The sequence below is a fragment of the Lygodium microphyllum genome, chromosome 5 (assembly GCF_053477565.2).
Source record: "Lygodium microphyllum isolate KBCC chromosome 5, Lygodium_microphyllum_v1.1.10, whole genome shotgun sequence".
Taxonomy (NCBI): Eukaryota; Viridiplantae; Streptophyta; class Polypodiopsida; order Schizaeales; family Lygodiaceae; genus Lygodium; species Lygodium microphyllum.
The window spans coordinates 132,796,765-132,812,422 of record NC_141139.1 but is presented as its reverse complement, the minus strand read 5'-3'; the positions used below and the strand labels follow the sequence as shown (position 1 = coordinate 132,812,422).

Here is a 15,658-nt window from a genome sequence, read left to right as displayed (position 1 = left end):
CAGCATCTTGGCTACTCTCCTTGCATTTGATAGCTTCCACACTTTGGGATTTGCGTTTTTTTGCCTAGGTCACTCCTCAACATCAAAGGATTGTGATCTTCTCCCTCGATAGCAGCCGGTGACCATCTTCTACATCTTCGACAACATTAGAGGACTGTGTGTGCAAATTTTCCATAGGTGATGCTGCTTGATTCAGACACGACAATGTAGTTATCTTTTAAGTTTTCGCTCTGTTGTATCAACTTTTCTTCTTATAGCATGATTCAGTGCATTATCACCATGTTCTTCTTATGTTTCTAAGTTTCTCTTATCTCTTAGTATTTGCTATACACACTCTTACTCCTTGAAAACCCTACTATCTCTCTATATTGTTGCTTATTTTGACATGGTATCAGAGCATACCTATCATTTTTGACATTTGGTGTCTCGAAGGGGGCAAGGAGGGAGCACTTGATTTGAAAATTATTTTTTTGGAAAGAGGGTTGCAAGCAAACCCTTCTTGGTAAAAAAAATTTCATAAGTCCTCTCCATCATCTCTGAGGGGAGTTGGTGAAAATTTTTTGGCCAAAGAAGGGGTTGTCGACAAACCCCTCTTGGTGAAACCTTTTTCATAATCCTCTCCATCATCTCCCTCTCTCTAACAATTAATAATGTGTGCATATACATGCATGCACACACGCACGCACACATACACACATGCACATGCAGTTGCACATGCACACAGATTAGGTGGCTTGCTTTGAATTTTTATTCTCGCTGAGAAGGGGGACTACTAGTGACAGCCCCTTATCCATTGAAATAAATTTTCACAGCTCCTCTCCATTACCCCCTCCATAATCTCTCATCCTTAGCAAGGTCTTGAACCTTCTCTTTAGTAGCATTTGTCTCATCTAGATGGGGGATGTGATCCTTCTCCATAGGAGTGTCCTTATTATCAAGGGTTGATTCAATCCACAATGTTTCATGGGCTTCTACACTCTCCTCCCCCTCATTTTTCTTAGGATTTCTTAGGACATGTCTTGGTGTTGTAGCCTATGGCTTTATAGATGTAACATGAGTTGGGAAAAGTCAAAAATTTTGACTTTAGTGCATATCTTGAGCCTGTTTGTATCAAAGGGCTCAAAAAGTTCTCAAATCTCATTTCTTCAATCCCACAACATCTAGGCTTGCTTTTGGATCTAATTGCACCCAAAAGGCATGATGGCACATATAAGTCATGCAACTATTCCAACTTTAGAACTTTAGCAAGAGCACCCAAATGACACATATAAGGCATGCCCTAGAGCTTTAATGACCACCTCAACTTTAATCTCAAGCCAATTTGGGAGGGACAAGAAATGCACCCTTGTGGGCATTAATATTTGAGAACTTCTTATGGTGCGCAGATCGGACGCAGGTAGCTCACGTAGTGAATTCCCAAAGGTCCCCAAGAACAAAGCACTCTACTTTTTAGCACAAAAACCAATGTAAAAGCAAGCACGACATGAGACAAGAGACAAATTGGGTTGAATCTCCCCCATGCCTTGTGTGAGCGCTTCACAAAGCATGTATTTAATATATATTTTCAATCTTTTTGCTCAAAAATAGCCCAATTACAAAAATATACAAGCTTTTAGCTTTTGAGTTTGCTTTCTACCAAAAATAGGAAAATAAAGCTAATGGACGGTGCCCAAAGTCTGGCACGCCCAATCTCAATGTCCAAATAAAAATAACATATCCAGGCGCATAAGCGCATACAAAATAATAATAAATAGTCGATGTCTCTATAGACATAATCAAAATATAGGCGTGGCGCCTATCAAAATATAGTCGAAAGATCGGAAACCCACTAGACTCCAATGCTTTCCTCCGCCACTGCTGCTATCTCTACACATCAACTGAAGCATTCACAATCGTTAGTAAAATAACACAATTAAACTGACAAAAGTGAATACCTAGCAGTCTTCAGCTACATAAATAAATCAACTGGTTAGAAATAAATCCTAACCTTAATTTATTACGAGTGCGCACTCTAAACTCATAAACGTTTATTAATTTAATATGCATTTTGCGGAATCACCCGCTATGGAATCACCCATGTACACACTAAATTAATGAAATGCCCGAAAAGGACAGGCGTCCCCATCAACTTCTCGCACAAAGAATCCGTCTTTGCGTATGAGCCCCGGTCATCTAAGTTTACGGAATCCACCGTAAAACCTCACGGAATCCACCGTGGAATATGCCTCCTGGCATCATACCCCCGGGGTGGGATAGCAATTGACCTCAATTGCTATTAGCTCAATGTGGAGCTAACAGAGTGGGGAAAGCATTTAGGTCTCTAGCGTGCATCCATTGTGCTTCTTCTACAGGATGATTCTTAAATTTCACGAGATATCTAGAGTACCTTCGGCCAGTTCTAGTGGTCATGTAGTCAGTGTCTATAATGGCTTCTGGTTCAAGTATTTCAGTCTCTTCTTCTAGTAAAGGTGGGTTTTCATAGACAGGGTGGATAGGTAATTGTCCTCTAAATGGTCTCAATAAACTAATATGAAAGGTATTATGAATTTTCCAATGAGATGGCAATTCTAACTTGAATGCATTGTCATTAATCTTATGAATGATTCTAAATGGTCCGTAGAATCTAGGGGCTAATTTGACAACTGGATGTCTATCTACACTTTGCAGTCTACGCTTTTCTATTCTAAGCCAAACATAATCATCAACTTTGAAATTCATGGCTTGTCTTTTCTTGTTGGCTTGTTTGGTATATGATTGTTGGGCTTTAGCAATCATATCCTTGACCTCATCAAAAATAGTGTTATGCATAACAGCAATATCATCGGCACTTTGTATTTTATTAGACAAAGATGCAACAGGTGTAGATAATCTATGTCCATAAATAACTTCAAAAGGTGCTTTCTTTGTAGATGTGTGCGGTGTATTGTTATATGCAAACTGTAATAAATGTAAATGAGTATCCCATGTCTGAGGTTTAGAGATAGTGTATGCACGTAAAAGATCTAAAATAGTGCTATTTGTGGCTTCTGTTTGTCCATTTGTTTCTGGATGAAATGCAGATGAGAAATGAATCTTTGTGCCTAGATTTGCAAACAGTGTAATCCAAAAATTATTACAAAATCTAGAATCTCTATCTGAAATGATCACTTTCGGCAATCCATGGTTAGTAAAAACAGTTTTCAAAAATAACTGTGCTGCTTGTGATGCTGTTAAAGTTTTCTTACATGCAATGAAATATGCTTGCTTACTAAATCTATCTACAATTGTCCAAATCATGTCATGGTTAGATTTAGTATTTGGTAAGCCAGTAATGAAATCCATAGATATATGTTCCCAAGGTTTAGATGGAATAGATAAAGGCATTAATAACCCATACTGTTTACCATGATGTCTTTTTATTCTTTGACAAATCAGACATTCAGAAACAAAATTAGACACATCTGCATCCATATGCGGCCAATAAAAATCTTCAGTTAACATGCGTAATGTAGAAATGATACCTCTATGACCTTGATATGGGGGACAATGAATTTCATTCAAGATAAAAGATCGGAATGGAATAGTAACACACAGTCTCTTTTCAAAGAACATGAATCCATCATTATATGACAATGAATCAACAGGAATGAAATTATTTTGAACTAATTTTTGCCAATCAGAATGAAAAGTAATATCCTGGTGATATGTGTCTTTCATAGCAATCAAAGAATCAAAAGATATGATAGAAATGTTATGAATTGCAGGTCTTCTACTCAATGCATCGGCAACTACATTTTCTTTTCCAGGTTGGTATTGAATGATAGGATGGAAACTTTGAATGAATGAAGCCCATTTGATATGGCGGTCAGAAATTTGGGGTTGGCTAAGTAGATGTCTAATGCTTTGCTGGTCGGTCTTTATCATGAATTCTGAACCCATTAAATAATGCTTCCATTGTTTTAATGCTTGTACAACTGCTAAGAGTTCCTTGTCATAAGTGGAATATTTGAGCTCAGAGGGTTTCAGCTTAGAACTAGAATATGCTATTGGATGGTTATCTTGCATTAACACGGCTCCTATTCCTGATCCGCTAGCATCAGTCACGACTAAAAAGAATGGTCTATTAAAGTCAGGCAATTGTAGGACAGGGGCATTGGTCAATGCACGTTTAAGTAAATCAAAGGATTTCTGCTGGTTTTCAGTCCATTGATAAACAATGCCTTTCTTAAGAAGTTTGGTCAGTGGTAAAGCAAGTAATGAGAAATTACGTACAAACTTCCTATAGAAACTAGCAAGACCAAGGAATGAGCGTAATTCATGTACATTTTTAGGAATAGGCCAATGCAATATTGCGTCAATTTTCTTAGGATCAACTTTTATTCCTTCTTTTGATACAATATGACCTAGATATTCTATTTCTGTCTTAAAGAATTCACTCTTGTCAGGATTTGCAAACAATTGATTTTCTTTCAGTAATTGAAAAACTAATGATAAATGCTCATAATGCTCTTTTTCACTTTGACTGAACACTAAAATATCATCAAAGAAAACAATCACACAATACTGATATTTTAGAAAAATATGGTTCATCATTCTACTGAAAGTAGCAGGTGCATTAGTTAATCCGAATGGCATAACTAAGAATTCGTAATGGCCAAACTGTGTCCTGAATGCAGTCTTAAATATGTCGGATCTATCTAGCCTCACCTGATGATATCCAGATTTAAGGTCAATTTTACTAAAAATAGAAGATCCTTGCAGTTTGTCCATAAGGTCATCAACTCTAGGTATAGGATACCTATTCTTTACAGTGATCTTGTTTAATGCTCGGTAGTCAATACACATCCGATAAGTATTATTCTTTTTCTTGACTAAGAGCACAGGTGCACCGAATGGAGAACTGCTAGGTCGAATTAAACCTCTATTTAGTAATTCTTCTACTTGACTCTGGATTTCTTTTTGCTCTATTTGATTGTGCCTATATGGGGCTTTGCAAGGTGGTTGTGTGCCAGGTATTAGGTCAATCTTATGGTCTTCTGGACGTGATGGAGGTAAACCTGGTGGTAGGTCTTCTGCAAAACAGTCCTTAAAATATGCAAGAAATTCCTTATGCCTAGGGTGCATATGAGTTTCTTTTGCATGCAATTCATTCACCCAAATGAGATATGATTTAGTATTCTTGCGTAGTGCACGTTTTGCTTGAGTATGCGAAAGCAGTGGAAACATATGAGATGCATGCATACCAAATAATGTAATAGATTTTCCTTGAAAATTAATATTCATTGTGTGTGTGGAATAATCTATATTGGGATTATGTTGGTGTCTCCATGGCATTCCTAGAATAATGTCGCTAGACTGTAATGGGACAATTAAGAAATTTCTTCTTTCAATATATGGACCAATTTTGAACTTCTTGTGTGCCATTGTACCTAGTGCCTAAAAATGCAGCTTTTATGCGATAATGCGTAGGTACTGTATGCAATTTCAATTCCTTTACCAATTTTGCTGAAATAAAGTCATGCGTACTACCGTCATCATGCAATACAGTTCTTTCTTTTCCATGCACCATACATTTCATAGTCAACAATGAATGTAAAGTAGGCATACCTGGTAAAGTGTCGGAAGTAGTAGTAGGATCATCTTCTTCTTCAGTGAAGTCCGGCATATCCTCATGCTCGTCCTCGTCCATAGCTCCAAGGTAGTTGATATGTGCTGATGGCTTCTTTGAATGACAATTTGCTGCGAGATGGCCTGGCTGGTGACACTTGTAACATACGATGGGCTTGGCTTTGGTCACATTATTTGCAATGGCTGGGAGTCTGGGTATATTTGGATTTGCTTGTTGGATAGGCTTAGGATTTGGATTGATAGTGGATGGTAATGTAGGTGGTTTAGGCCAATTCTTGCGGAAAGATGGTGATGAAAAACGACCTGGATTAAACCTTCTGAAATTTGAATTGAATTGTTTAGATCCATAATTACCGTTTGCTTGGAATGGCTGTGGTCGTCGATCTCTTCCACGTAACTTATCTTCAGTGTCGTGAGCTAAGGAGATAGCATCTTCAAGAGTAGCAGGCTTGAACATATTCACCTCAGCGTAGTAATGTCCAAGAAGTCCAGACATGTACTTCCGCTTATGTGTCGTCTCTGGTACGTCTTCAAGCATGCGTAGCTGTAAGAGTGCATTCCAAAAACGCTCTGTATACTGTGGTATAGGCTCACGGTCGCGTTGTTGCAGTAAATCCCATTGCTTGATTGCCTTCTCATGAAATTGCGGTGGAAGGAAATTTTGCACGAACTTCTTCTTAAAATCTTCCCATGTAGCAGGACATTCTATGCTCTTGCGGACGACAGTCCACCAAAGTGATGCTCTATCTATCAGATGATTAGTAACACACTTGATTTTATCTTTCTCAGGATAAGTTTCCTCATGGAAATAGTCATCAAACTGGCTAATGAATGATAAAACAGTCTTTCCTTCTCTTATGCCATTGAAAGTGCGAAACTTGAAACTTCGTTTACTTATCTTGGATTCCTTGCGAATGGTTTGTGCTTCAAGAGTGGCGTCGATGGTACGGCGTATCAAATCTTCAGCTTGAGGTTCTTCTTTATCAGTGGACGCTCCTTGTAGCTTTGTCAATTGCGCTTGCAAGGCTTGCCTAGCTCTTCGCTCTTCGTCCAATTGTAACATGATAAGATCCAGTTTTTGCTCCATGGTAGGCTCGGGTAGGTCGTCTTCAGCCATAGGATCATCCATATGTGGGGTAGTCATCCTGTAAAACTCAACAAACCTTTCTCACTCAAAATCAGTTAGCGGGATGAGCGTAGCTCAAATTTGGGGTTATAAGGCTATGTATTTTTGGGTATTTTCTTCTTCAATTTTCAGAAATTCTGAAATATTTCTGTCTCCGTTTGCTGAAAGTACTTCAACGAACTTGTAGATAGGTAAAACAGCTTGCTGCGAACAACTTTCCAGTTCTGAGTTTTTGCAAACGAACAAGTCTTCTAGGAGTTTTAAGCAATAGTCAGTTCTGATTTAGTCTGACTTGCAAAGTTGCAGACTTAACAGACTTGCAGGGTTGTGAACTTGCTGAACTTAGCCGACTTGCAGAACTTGCGGGACTTGATTCCAAGTGACTAACGGAACTTGTCTTCTGGAGTGCGTGACCGAGAGTTTGCAGACTTGTCTGCTCAGTAGAACTTGCAGAGTATAGTATGGCTTAAGCTTAATTAGTTAAGCTTAAGCTTAATAAGCTTAAGAAGAAAGGCGCCGTTTTCTGATCGTGAGGGGGGGGGGGCCGTTTTTCCTTCACGCGGATTTTTCGGGGGTCCTCCTCTTGGCGACGATTTGACATTTTGAAGCTAATAAGCTTCTTAAGCTTAAAACTAAGCTTTTACACTAAGCTTTTTTTTTGAAAATAGAGATATGGCTTCTTACTGTTCATCACGACTTGATGAAGAGAATTGATGAGTGGTCCTCCGCCGACAGAGAGTGGTCCTTCGCGATCTGACAGTGGAAATAGGGGTTCTTGATCGCCAAAAGTCTGCCTGTATCGACGGTTCGCGACGAGATTGACTGTAGAGGCCGTTTGTTCCTGGAGCTCCGCCTTCGCCCGAGATTGGTAGCGATTGGAAGCCCTTGATCTCTGCTCCGCTCTGATACCACTGGTGCGCAGATCGGACGCAGGTAGCTCACGTAGTGAATTCCCAAAGGTCCCCAAGAACAAAGCACTCTACTTTTTAGCACAAAAACCAATGTAAAAGCAAGCACGACATGAGACAAGAGACAAATTGGGTTGAATCTCCCCCATGCCTTGTGTGAGCGCTTCACAAAGCATGTATTTAATATATATTTTCAATCTTTTTGCTCAAAAATAGCCCAATTACAAAAATATACAAGCTTTTAGCTTTTGAGTTTGCTTTCTACCAAAAATAGGAAAATAAAGCTAATGGACGGTGCCCAAAGAGTCTGGCACGCCCAATCTCAATGTCCAAATAAAAATAACATATCCAGGCGCATAAGCGCATACAAAATAATAATAAATAGTCGATGTCTCTATAGACATAATCAAAATATAGGCGTGGCGCCTATCAAAATATAGTCGAAAGATCGGAAACCCACTAGACTCCAATGCTTTCCTCCGCCACTGCTGCTATCTCTACACATCAACTGAAGCATTCACAATCGTTAGTAAAATAACACAATTAAACCGACAAAAGTGAATACCTAGCAGTCTTCAGCTACATAAATAAATCAACTGGTTAGAAATAAATCCTAACCTTAATTTATTACGAGTGCGCACTCTAAACTCATAAACGTTTATTAATTTAATATGCATTTTGCGGAATCACCCGCTATGGAATCACCCATGTACACACTAAATTAATGAAACGCCCGAAAAGGACAGGCGTCCCCATCAACTTCTCGCACAAAGAATCCGTCTTTGCGTATGAGCCCCGGTCATCTAAGTTTACGGAATCCACCGTAAAACCTCACGGAATCCACCGTGGAATATGCCTCCTGGCATCATCTTAGGACTCAAAGCTAAAGGACCATGGGGTTGTATAGACCAAGTTTCTTGCAAAATCCATAGTGCTTCCAAAGTATGAAATCCTTGTCATTAGTAGTACTTTCCAACATGCCAAAAAAGAATCGATCAAAATTGCAATATCTCTATCCACCTGATAGGTGGATGAGAACGACTTGCGAAACTCCATCTCATAATGAATGCGGCCTAAGAAGAAACAATATATACCAATGTTTGCATATTGTTCATACCTAGTTCTAAGTATAGGTAGGCTAAAAGCCATAGGAGCATGCAACACCTTGCAAGCCTCTCCTGCCTACTTCTCCCCCAACTCATTGTACGTTTTGAGATTGTTGTGCAGCTATTTCTCAATCTCTTCTTCCAAGTTGATATATTTTTTCTGCATAGTGTAAGCGAAATCTAACTCCAGTGGCATCTCCATTGATTCTTAGGGACCTCTCTTCTCAGTCTTTACCATCCTTAGCACCCCTCTTACTTGGGTGCATGCATGTAATAGCCACCATGTGTTTGGTGGAAGTTGTTTTTGCATGATGACCATTAAGGCTTTAACACCTTGTCAGCTCAAAGAGACCATCAATCCCTCCACAAATCACACTCCATTTTGAAGCTTGATGGTAGAAGCATTGTAGGTTTTATCGACGCAAACACCGCCTCGTTGTTATGTAACAAAATTTGATCTTTTTTTTACCATGTTTCTCAACGTTTCGTTGTTATTGTTGCATCGGTGCCATTTATTTTTCATGGGGATGACAAGGACCTTGCATGCTCCAACTTCAACAATTTTTATTTTTATTTTATCCATCCCACTTAAAATTTGATGTAGCTTTACTTAATATTACTTTACAAGCTCCTTGATACTTCAATAGATTCATCTCTCTCTACACACATGCTCTCTCCCCCCATCTTGCATGTGGGCCATGTATGGAGTATTGTTTTAAATAGATGCACCAGCTCCCTCCCTCTCTCTCTCTCTCTCTCTCTCTCTCTCTCTCCTTGCATGATGTTAATGTATCCCATACCTTTTTATTATCTATTTTCTTCTTTAATTTTATCTATTTTTTTAATAGATGCATGTCTCTCCCATCTTGTATGCTTCTCAATGACATGATGGACTACTCAAGGTTGTAAGCAAGATGTTAATGATTATGCTTGCTTGAAATTGTAAAGAAAAAAAGTATCTAATTCTTTGGTGGGTAGTGTTGCTTATTTTATCATATAGTCATTGATGTATCCTTGTCAAAGTAGAAACATCTACACATATAGTCTCCGCTCACCCCTTCTTCAAAACCCTTTCTCCATCTTTTAAAGATTGCTACCATGTGCTCACTTATGCTCGTGACTTTTTGAGGCTACAACATGGGCAAAGGCTCCCTTCTACTGACAGAGCTTTAAGTTCAAATACCTATGTGCTCTTCAATTATGTCTAATCCATTAGAATGCCCATCAAAGGAGTGAGTTTGCATATCACTTTTACTTTTTGTATGAATTTTGAGGGTAAACTATATTACCTTAGGGAAAATGTGAGATGAAGCATGAGCTCATATGGATGGGAATTAATCTCAGAGGGTTATATGAGTGTTTATCCGAGTCGCATGCGCACAAATGCATGCATGTGCACCCACAGACACATGGTCAAAGTAAGAGAGAGACACACAAAAAAGTGAGATGAAGGGGTTCCATGTGAGTTGGAATTACATTGCCTTAGAGAAGAGAGAGGGGGGTTCACACATGCTTGCCTTCTACGCACTTGGACATCCATGCCTAAGTAGGAAATGTATTGAGAGAGAGAGGGAGGGGTTAAACATTTACATGTGTCCTAATGACCCCTGCTTGCATGGGTCCTAGTGTAGAGCACTAGTGCTCCATGTTACGACCAAGATGATCCCATAGTCAATCATACCCCTGACCTCAACATCTCTAGACTCTTACTATTTTGGCATTATCAAACTCCTTCTTCAACTCGTCTATCTCCATCATGTTTGTGTGTGAAGAGGTGGAGCTCCATCATGTGCAAGGTGCTGATATGTAAGAGAGAGAGAGAGGACCAAGGTGGGTCCAAAGACAATTATACCCTCACCCTCACCATGTCTTGCACCTTTGGAGGCATTTAAATCAATTCGTTGAGGCTCGTGTAACCTTTCATAGAAATTTGAATCATGTCATAAGGCTTATTTCAGCCTTCATAGTTTTTCAAATTATTAGAAGGATAGATAACCTTCCAAATTTGAGGCTTTCAAATTAATGCTATTCCAATGTGACTTTTGAATTTGACCTTATTCAAATGAGGCCTTGAGCTGTATTACACAACTATTGCATTAATAGAAAATTATGATCCTTTGATGAATTAATCATTCGAACCATATATACCATATGATTTTAGTTGTTGCTAAAGTCTTCACCACCAAAGCAGCACAAGGATTCTTGAACCTAAAAAGTAATCCTAAACTTGAAAAGCTATAACTAGATGGATTTTGAATTTCACATGGGTCAAGAGGTCTCTCTCTATTTATTTCTTTTGCAATCTCTCTTATTGGCTTTAACAATGTCACGTAGCTCTCTCTCTCTCTCTCTCCACACACACACACACACACACACACACACACACACACACACACACACACACACATACATTTGAACTTAGAAAGCCATCCAATTCCCATGGCTCTAAGTGAGTTCCATGAGTGGGATTATTTTATGTGGAGAATTCAATACACCAAATTGCTAAGAGCTCTTGGGCACAGGGCCCAAAACTTTAGTGAGCATGCATGTAGGCTCTATGTGTATGTGTGGGTAGGTTTTTGGTGAGAGGAAGGTCAAATGCTAGGGGAAATTCTCATGAGAGAGGAAAGTTAAGAAGTTAAGTCTTCTAGCAAGAAGGATGTGGAATGTTTCTTTGATAAAAAAAAGGCTATATAAAGAATAATTGCTACAAGTGGAAGCATAAGAAAAAAGGGCAAAAAGCAAAATGAATGTGATTACAAAAAGAAAGAGAAGGTCAATGCAAAGATGGAGAAGATCAATGTGCATATAGCAGTGATGATTTGTATGTTTCCTATTTTGGTGATGCATTGTTGGTTGTCATGGATAATTGCATGCCACAAAATTGGATTTTGGACTCTGGAGTATTATTCCATGTCAATAAATATAAAGAGTGGTTTATTACATGATAATGGAAGAGGAGGATGAATCTATCTTGGTAATAACTATGCACGTGGCATTGTTAGTATTGGAAATAATCACTACCTAATGGATCTTCCTTTGTCTTATGGAATGTACATCATGTTCCTAACGACATGTTGCAAATTTCAACTAAGAGTCCGATTAGTAACATGATAGGTGGATGACTGTGGTTATAGGGTGATCTTTGGAGATCATGTATGGAAAATTTGCAAAGGGTCTCTTATTGTTGCCAAAGGGCAAAATTTTGGTATTGACACAACAATCTCTCCTGAAAGTGTTATTGTCAGCAATTGTGTTATCCTTAATTGTATCCTCCTTTAGTACCAAGGTTATTATTTCTAAACTCTGAAATGTGCCCTTTGTCCACCTATGTGGCATCGACACTAGAGCATATTGGAATAGAAAACACCCCTTATTTAACTTAGTTTTACACTAGTGGCCTTATCCCATTCTTGTAGCAAGCACCCATTCCAACAATATAAAATTCATCTAGCTATATAACAATCCGTAATTAGCAAGTGCTAACTTGATCGCCAACCTTAATTTGCACGAACATATTAAATGGTGAGAGTGGGAGGTTGTCACCTCTATTACGTATAAGCAGATTATGTAAACGGTAATTTTTAAGAAATAAATAAAAAAGATGGGTAAACTCAACGTCGAGCACTGGTGGTCTAGTGGTAGAATAGTACCCTGCCACGGTACAGACCCGGGTTCGATTCCCGGCCAGTGCATTTCATTAGGATCTGTTTTGATTCGCTTATTCCTTTTGTTTTCCGTTCGATTCTTTGTATTAGCGCGATCATTGGTTTGGGTATACCGTATGACTCTTCTGAGTGTGCAAAATCTAATATAATATAGTGCAAGATTGTACTTTAATCGAGGAAAGACTTCTCATGCTAGATGAATCATTGTTCGTCTGGTTGGGTTGGGTGGCCTTCTCAACTGGCGCTCCCAAAACACGAGTGGGGTGCAGGGCATCGTTAGGTGTGAAACTAAGCTTACGCCAAAATAGCTTACATACCCAGTGTCTCGGCCTGAGCGGCCTCAGAATTAGAAGTGCGCCATGCAAAAAACCATTCAGACACGCACGAGTCCGGGGTGTGCATTTTCGAATCCCCTCTCCTCGGAGCTCGGGAAACAATTTTGGAGGAAGAGGAAGTAAATCCTTTTCACCATCATCTCGGAAGGATGTATCCTCTATGGAGATTGTATTTTATACATAGATTTAAAAAAATATAATTATATTTTAAATTTTTCGAAGAAGATTTATTTCCTTCTTCCAAAGAATTAAAAAAGATTTTTCTCAAGGTGAACAACAATATAAAATATCACTTCTTTTTTTCCATATGAATTTCAAGGCAACCCCACAAACCAAATTGATGAACTTTGAGTTAGCCTCATCTAAGTTGGCTCTGTCACCAAAGAAAGTAGTTATTACTCCAAAATCCTTCCTCAAATTAGCATTACCCAACCACCAAAGAAAGTAGTTATTACCCCAAAATCCTTCCTCAAATCAACATTACCTAGTCAATGTCTGAGTTTTCTCCACACCAAGCACGTGAGTCCATTCACTTGAGTATCTTCAACATAAATGTTCAAAGTAAGCAAACAACAATACATAACTCTTGGATTACAAAAAGCAAAAGAGTTTGATTATTGTATGCATAGGTATATATATGCTTTGTATTGCCAATATTAACCGTGAAGGAATGAAGAGTTGTGGAGCTCTTCCCCCACAAATAGTGCCACCATTTTAGCATAAATGTCTCTAGAAAAGGGTTTGAAACCAAGTTGATGGTTTATGCATTGCTCGGGGTTGTTCATTTGGAAAAATCCAATCTTTCCACTTTCTCGACATTGCTCGTAGTCATAGATCTTATTGAATGTTGCTTGCAACTTTTTCCACTTGTCCTAGTAGAGTAGTTGTTCCATGTACATTTTGCTTGTTGCACATTGATGCTATCACTTGCCATCAAATTTTCACCTTGCTCCTTATATCGAATACATAGTGGATCATGTTATATTTTTCTTACATTCACAAGGTAGTAACACTTTGTACTCATTCCACCTAGATTTGCCAATGGCTTGTTTTGCTCAATGGCTCTTTTACCCCTGTCCCTACCCCTACCTCTAGTAGCAATGGGTGGGTGGGATTCTGTTGTATTTTTCCCCATGGGTGGTATAAGGGTGGGGTTGGCTATAGTATCAATACTCACTGGGGAGGAGTTCTCTAAGGATGACAATGAGATAATGAAGATGATATATCCATAGACTTTACGACCCTGGGTAGATCCATATGGATCCCAAGCCCCAAAAATCTATCAATCCATTAGTGGATATTAGAATAGTCAGACAAAAGTTGGAATTAGCATGGCTAGAATACCTAGAGGTCCTTGATCATGAACAATTAGGGTACAAGCCCACAGATCTCATCCCCACTCTCAAAGTCCTTCCAATTGTAGGAGAAAAGGACGATGATGGAGACTTAGAGCAAGAGTCTAGTTTAACAAACTCAAAGTCTAATACTAGCACATATATAGATCTTGAGATATCACCACCTCACAAGGCTAAAAAATGGACCTACCTATGCATTTAAGGAGGTGGAGGATAAGGGTGTTGAGATATTTAGCTCCACTCGTGATATGCCAGGGTGACCGTTGTGCATTTATGTCACCGACGTGTCAATTGCAGATGCGGTTGGTACACCGCCCATGAATAATAGCTACATGATAGCTATCCTTATCTACTCTAGTTCGTGGCTCAGTTAGTATGCCACCTTAGTTAGTTGAGTTTGGTTTGAGGCCCATATATAGGGTTCTTCTATTTCTTTGTACGTGAGTTCTTTTTGGCTTACACAACTAAGAAGAGGAAAACTGTTTTCAGCCTCCACCTCTGTGTGTATTCCCCCAATGTGCAAGCAAGAAAGCTTCAAGTGAGACTCCTTCCTTCTCTCCCACAATCTTGACATGGTATCAGAGCCTTGTTCGTGGTAAGGAGCTCAAGAAAGCAAGCCAAGCTCGCGGTGTTCTGGTAAGAGGAGCAGTGTTGCTTTCATTTTCTGTTTGGGAGCAGATCTCTGCAGGTAGCACAGCCGGAAAGTGCAGGAGTGCATTGTCTCGGGTTGAGATGCCCTTCGTGGTGAAGCAAGAGGACAGTATATGTTGCGGGATAGGGCTTTAGCCCTTGGTGACCTTGTTTTTTCTTATTTGAGGCCATTTCGGGGCCTGTTTTGGAGGCGAAAGTTTTCTGCACGCACTCAGGAAAAGGCCCAGTTTTATGCTGTGCGACCACTGTTCTACAAGTCGGTGAAAAGTTACTGTAGAAATTGCATTGTATGCCTGTGCGCAGAGACATTGGGAGTTACAGAATCATCCTTGTTGCCTGTTGATGCAAAATCGTCACTAGGAAGTGACTGTGTGGTCAAATACCACTTTCGTCATTGGATGCAGACATGTCTGAATTGAGTGCAGCAATGTTTGCACATGGGACCGGCGTAGTTGTAAAATTGATATCTGGCATAAACGCATTGATCATGTTAATGTACAACGACTTAAATCAATGCATGCCCAAAATATTGTTGCAGGTTTGCCAAAATTCAAGGTTGCAGAAATGCATAAGGTATGTGAAGCCTGTCAGTTTGGAAAACAGGCAAGGAAACCATTTCCTAGACATGTTCAAGAGAGTAAGAAGCCATTGGAATTAATCCACTCTGATGTGTGGACAACTAAAGCTGCATCTCTTGGAGGCTGTCATTATTTTATCAGTTTTATTGATGACTATAACAGAAAAGTTTGGGTGTATTTTATGAAAAAGAAAAGTGAAGTTTTTGGGCATTTCAAAACTCTTAAAGAGATGGTTGAAAAAGAAACAGGCCTGCAGATAAAATGCCTAAGGTCAGATGGAGGGGGAGAGTACCTCTCAAATGAGTTTGCAAGGTTCCTGTAGGA

At 39.3% G+C, this 15,658-nt stretch overlaps 1 non-coding gene across 1 annotated transcript; it reads left to right on the top strand.

Annotated features, from left to right (window-relative positions):
• Positions 1-12,371: 12,371 nt before the first annotated feature.
• TRNAG-GCC (transfer RNA glycine (anticodon GCC)) lies at positions 12,372-12,442 on the top strand. Its single transcript has one exon. It is a non-coding gene; the product is annotated as a tRNA-Gly (tRNA).
• The last annotated feature ends 3,216 nt before the right edge of the window (positions 12,443-15,658 follow it).